At 45.7% G+C, this 5,721-nt stretch overlaps 2 non-coding genes across 2 annotated transcripts; both read left to right on the top strand.

The window, feature by feature from the left end:
* Positions 1 to 3,368: 3,368 nt before the first annotated feature.
* On the top strand, positions 3,369 to 3,440 carry trnae-uuc (transfer RNA glutamic acid (anticodon UUC)). Its single transcript has one exon. It is a non-coding gene; the product is annotated as a tRNA-Glu (tRNA).
* A 1,266-nt stretch (positions 3,441 to 4,706) lies between these two features.
* Positions 4,707 to 4,777, top strand: trnae-uuc (transfer RNA glutamic acid (anticodon UUC)). The gene has a single exon. It is a non-coding gene; the product is annotated as a tRNA-Glu (tRNA).
* Positions 4,778 to 5,721: the final 944 nt, after the last annotated feature.

Here is a 5,721-nt window from a genome sequence, read left to right as displayed (position 1 = left end):
CCAGTTTTTCCACAGATACCCGCTTAATTAAGGTATTGTATGAGGCTTCATAGCCTCAGAGGGGGGAAATGTTGTGGATAAAAATGACATGAAATAAACACGAGGGAGACTGAGTATGAGTAAATATGTAATTTTATTGGTAATTCACAGGACGGGTGGGTGCGTAGTCTGGAGGAGAGTAAGAGGGGGAAGAAAATGGGGTGCGTCCTGGGGACATGGGGAAATCAGGGTGGGTGAAGTGAACGGACCACTGAGAGTCGGGCGGACTGGTGGGTGAGAAGAGGGACGAATGGTCGGGGCCCGGATCAGAGAAGACAACATCATCCTCGGATTGGAAGCTAGAGGGGGGTTCTGGTTCTGACTGTGTAGAGGCGTCAACACGCACGTTCGTGGGGCAGATTCTGTACCGAAGAAGAGGGGGGAACCCCGGGTCTCTATTCTTAGGGGGGGTGCTGCGAAGATAGTTAAGTAGCATCATGATATCAGCCGTGAGATGCACAAGCTGGTAATGAGTGTCCAGATCCAGATCCAGGTCCAGTAACGGAGAGAGAGGGGACTGACGACGGGCACCGGCACCTAGACATACAGAAGCGGTTTTAGTCAGAGGTGGATAAATTGGTAAAACACTTTAAAGATCTTTATGGGTTATTAGTCGAAATAGTCGAAAGAAGTGTACGAGCTGAGGAGTGCTAAAACACACACACACACACGCTCGTACAGTCAAGGGCGGGCAAGTAGACACAACATACACACACACACTCTCTCTTTCTCATACACACACACGAATAACTTTAATAATATCTTATAGTAATAGAGAAACTCTATAAAAAACAGAATAGTAGGATATGCAGGACAGTAGAACTGCAATGATATTAAGAAGTTGGAAGTACAGTAAACCGCTTTTCAAGTAGTATAAATATATATAAAATAAGAAATATAGTGCAAATATGAAAATAAATTATAAACGAGAAATACAGGAAAAATAGAAAAATATGACTTACTCATGATTCAGATGGTGAAGATTCTCGTCTCGCAAGGAAAGCCTTAATTTTTAGAGAACCATGAAGAGAGCCAGTTATAAGGGTGGCTGGGTCAAACTGCCCCCCCCCCCGAGATAACGATAAGACCAAGGTCCCTCCCGGTTGTTTAGTCGTCTTGTCTACGTCATTTTATTTCCCTAGGTAATTGAGAATCCTGGTTTCTGACCACCTAGGTAATTGAGAATCCTGGTTTCTGACCACCTAGGTAAATGAGAATCCTGGTTTCTGATTCTCTATGTAATTCAAAACGCTGGGTTTTTATTTTCTGGGTTATTAGAAATGCCTGGGTTCTGATTCTATGTGTAAGTGAAATAGGCCTTTTCTGGAAACAAATGGGTTATCTAGTGTGTAAATACAGTATAAATACTGGAGCTTAAGCTCAGGGTATTGGGATCACTTCTGAGAATTCTCATCGGTGTGGATCTCGTGTGGTGGAATGGAACAATAAAGCTGGACCCTTGCTTCTTCTCACTCACGGCTGGTGTATTTTTTCTATCTCCAACTGGGCTCAGAGGTAGATGTGAGTATTGGCTTCTAAGTTGAGTTTTAAATGTTTTTGGGTAATAGGCTAAATTTGAGCCAACACTTGCTTTGAGTATAGCACACGCAATCAACATTTCTCACTGTACCACGCTTTACAGGGGTGAGGTTGGTCTCAATGTCCCTGGACCAAACCTGTGCAAAGTGAAATGAGGCTGGTTTTCACTACAGCAGGCAAAAGGTGTGCCTCTTCATCCAGCATATGGTTTTCTGTCACAAAAAAAAAAAAAAAAAAAAACTGATCAGGCTACGGGAGGTTGATGTGCCTGAGGTTCATTTTCTCACACAACACAACGGCCTGCATGTTTCCAATAAAGGTCAAAATCAGATTGCAAGATTTTGTTAGAAGTTAGGTGGGAATTTGCAGTTACCTAGGACAGGTTGCCTTGCTATGAGTATAGCACACGCAATCAACATTTAGCCCACGCAATCAACATTTCTCACTGTACCACGCTTTTCAGGGGTGAGGTTGGTCTCAAAGTCCCTGGATCAAACCTGTGAAATGAGGCTGGTTTTCACTACAGCAGGTAAAAGGTGTGCCTCTTCATCCAGCATATGGTTTTCTGTCACAAAAAAAACAAAAAAAAAAAAACTCATCAGGCTACGGGAGGTTGATCTGCCTGAGGTTCATTTTCTCACACAACACAACGGCCTGCATGTTTACAATAAAGGTCAAAATCAGATTGCAAGATTTTGTTAGAAGTTAGGTGGGAATTTGCATTTACCTAGTACAAGTTGCCTTGCTATGAATAAAGCATACGCAATCAACATTTCTCACTGTACCACGCTTTTCAGAGGTGAGGTTGGTCTCAACGTCCCTGGATAAAACCTGTGCAAAGTGAAATGAGGCTGGTTTTCACTACATCCAGCATATGGTTTTCTGTCAAAAATAAATAAATAAATAAATAACTTATCAGGCTACGGGAGGTTGATTTGCCTGAGGTTCATTTTCTCACACAACACCACGGCCTGCATGTTTCCAATAAAGGTCAAAATCAGATTGCAAGATTTTGTTAGAAGTTAGGTGGGAATTTGCATTTACCTAGTACAGGTTGCCTTGCTATGAGTATAGCACACGCAATCAACATTTCTCACTGTACCAGGCCAAAGACGTGCCAGAATGTCCCACGCCGAATCTAGCAGTTGATTTTCTGGCCGAGTGGCACCCCTCCTCAGTCCAGAAGTGTGGAGTGCCGTGATCGTATAGTGGTTAGTACTCTGCATTGTGGTCGCAGCAACCCCGGTTCGAAGACGGGTCGCGGCATGTAGTGTTCTACCTCACCCCTGAATCCTAAGGTTGAGCATGTCTTTGTGACCTCTATCCCTTTTCCTCTGGAAAAGCACAAGTAGATCGAACAATGGGTCCATGGGCCAGTTGCGCAATGGATAACGCGTCTGAATACGGATCAGAAGATTCTAGGTTCAACTCCTGGTTGGCTCAGTTCCCTTTTACCTCACTCCAAAGGTGTGCCTTTGCAACCCACTCTGGCAGCTGAGTTTCCGGCAGACCACTCATAATCTCTGGAATGCTGCGAGTCATGATCCTACTCAAGTCAGCACGCTGGCTTACTATAGCTGGCTTCCAAGTTTGCCATGTGGAAAGCAAAACGAGGCAGGCCGAAAGTGTGCCGGCGGCTCCCGCTCGTGGTCCAGCAGCTGATTTTCTGGCAGTGTAACAGGTCTGTGACGGTCATAACGTAGTGGTTAGTACTACGTGGCCCCGGAAACCCCGGTTGGGACGCGATTGACAGCGCTGCATTTTCTCATTTTCCCGAGCAGTCGCGGATGTCCCATATGGTCTAGCGGTCAGGATTCTTGGTTTTCACCCAGGCGGCCCGAGTTCGACTCCCGGTATGGGAACGGTGCTTTAGTGTATGGCCCAAGTTGAAGTTAGTTTAGCTTCTCCAGCTGAACGCTTGACTTAGTAGAAATGACAGCATAAGTAGTTAGGTTCTCATTTCCACAAGCTTTCTGTGGGCCAGTGGTGCAATGGATGAATCAGAAGATTCCAGAATCAACACCTGGAGGATTTGCTTTAGCTCTCTCTTACCCCGTCCAACATCCTGGCCCCGTCTGATCGCTAACTCTAATAGACTAGTAAAGCTGCCGCTCTGAATCTGGCTGTAGTAGCCCCTTTTCAGGGGTGAGGTTGGTCTCAATGTCCCTGGATCAAACCTGTGCAAAGTGAAATGAGGCTGGTTTTCACTACATCCAGCATATGGTTTTCTGTCAAAAATAAATAAATAACTTATCAGGCTACGGGAGGTTGATGTGCCTGAGGTTCATTTTCTCACACAACACAACGGCCTGCATGTTTCCAATAAAGGTCAAAATCAGATTGCAAGATTTTGTTAGAAGTAAGGTGGGAATTTGCATTTACTTAGTACAGGTTGCCTTGCTATGAGTATAGCACACGCAATCAACATTTCTCACTGTACCAGGCCAAAGAAGTGCCAGAATGTCCCACGCCGCATCTAGCAGTTGATTTTCTGGCCAAGTGGCACCCCTCCTCATTCCAGAAGTGCGGAGTGCCGTGATCGTATAGTGGTTAGTACTCTGCGTTGTGGTCGCAGCAACCCCGGATCGAATCCGGGCCGCGGCATGGAGTTTTCTACCTCACCCCTGAATCCTAAGGTTGAGCATGTCTTTGTGACCTCTAGCCCTTTTCCTCTGGAAAAGCACAAGTAGATCGAACAATGGGTCCATGGGCCAGTGGCGCAATGGATAACGCGTCTGAATACGGATCAGAAGATTCTAGGTTCAACTCCTGGTTGGCTCAGTTCCCTTTTACCTCACTCCAAAGGTGTGCCTTTGCAACCCACTCTGGCAGCTGAGTTTCCGGCAGACCACTCATAATCTCTGGAATGCTGCGAGTCATGATCCTACTCAAGTCAGCACGCTGGCTTACTATAGCTGGCTTCCAAGTTTGCCATGTGGAAAGCAAAACGAGGCAGGCCGACAGTGTGCCGGTGCCTCCCGCTCGTGGTCCAGCAGCTGATTTTCTGGCAGTATAACAGGTCTGTGACGATCATAACGTAGTGGTTAGTACTACGTGGCCCCGGAAACCCCGGTTGGGACGCGATTGACAGCGCTGCATTTTCTCATTTTCCTGAGCAGGCGCGGATGTCCCATATGGTCTAGTGGTCAGGATTCTTGGTTTTCACCCAGGCGCCCGGGTTCCACTCCCGGTATGGGAACGGTGCTTTAGTGTATGGCCCAAGTTGAACTTAGTTTAGCTTCTCCAGCTGAACGCTTGACTTAGTAGAAATGACAGCATAAGTAGTTAGGTTCTCATTTCCACAAGCTTTCTGTGGGCCAGTGGTGCAATGGATGAATCAGAAGATTCCAGAATCAACACCTGGAGGATTTGCTTTAGCTCTCTCTTACCCCGTCCAACATCCTGGCCCCGTCTGATCGCTAACTCTAATAGACTAGTAAAGCTGCCGCTCTGAATCTGGCTGTAGTAGCCCCTTTTCAGGGGTGAGGTTGGTCTCAATGTTCCTGGATCAAACCTGTGCAAAGTGAAATGAGGCTGGTTTTCACTACATCCAGCATATGGTTTTCTGTCAAAAATAAATAAATAACTTATCAGGCTACGGGAGGTTGATGTGCCTGAGGTTCATTTTCTCACACAACACAACGGCCTGCATGTTTCTAATAAAGGTCAAAATCAGATTGCAAGATTTTGTTAGAAGTTAGGTGGGAATTTGCATTTACCTAGGACAGGTTGCCTTGCTATGAATATAGCACACGCAATCAACATTTCTCACTGTACTACGCTTTTCAGGGATGAGGTTGGTCTCAACGTCCCTGGATCAAACCTGTGCAAAGTGAAATGAAGCTGGTTTTCACTACAGCAGGCAAAAGGTGTGCCTCTTCATCCAGCATATGGTTTTCTGTCACAAAAAAAAAAAAAAAAAAACTGATCAGGCTACGGGAGGTTGATGTGCCTGAGGTTCATTTTCTCACACAACACAACGGCCTGCATGTTTCCAATAAAAGTCAAAATCAGATTGCAAGATTTTGTTAGAAGTTAGGTGGGAATTTGCATTTACCTAGTACAGGTTGCCTTGCTATGAGTATAGCACACGCAATAAACATTTCTCACTGTACCACGCTTTTCAGGGGTGAGGTTGGTCTC

Source organism: Ictalurus punctatus, chromosome 9, assembly GCF_001660625.3.
Source record: "Ictalurus punctatus breed USDA103 chromosome 9, Coco_2.0, whole genome shotgun sequence".
Taxonomy (NCBI): domain Eukaryota; kingdom Metazoa; phylum Chordata; class Actinopteri; order Siluriformes; family Ictaluridae; genus Ictalurus; species Ictalurus punctatus.
The sequence above is the reverse complement of the archived record's forward strand: the minus strand, read 5'-3'. Positions and strand labels throughout refer to the sequence as shown.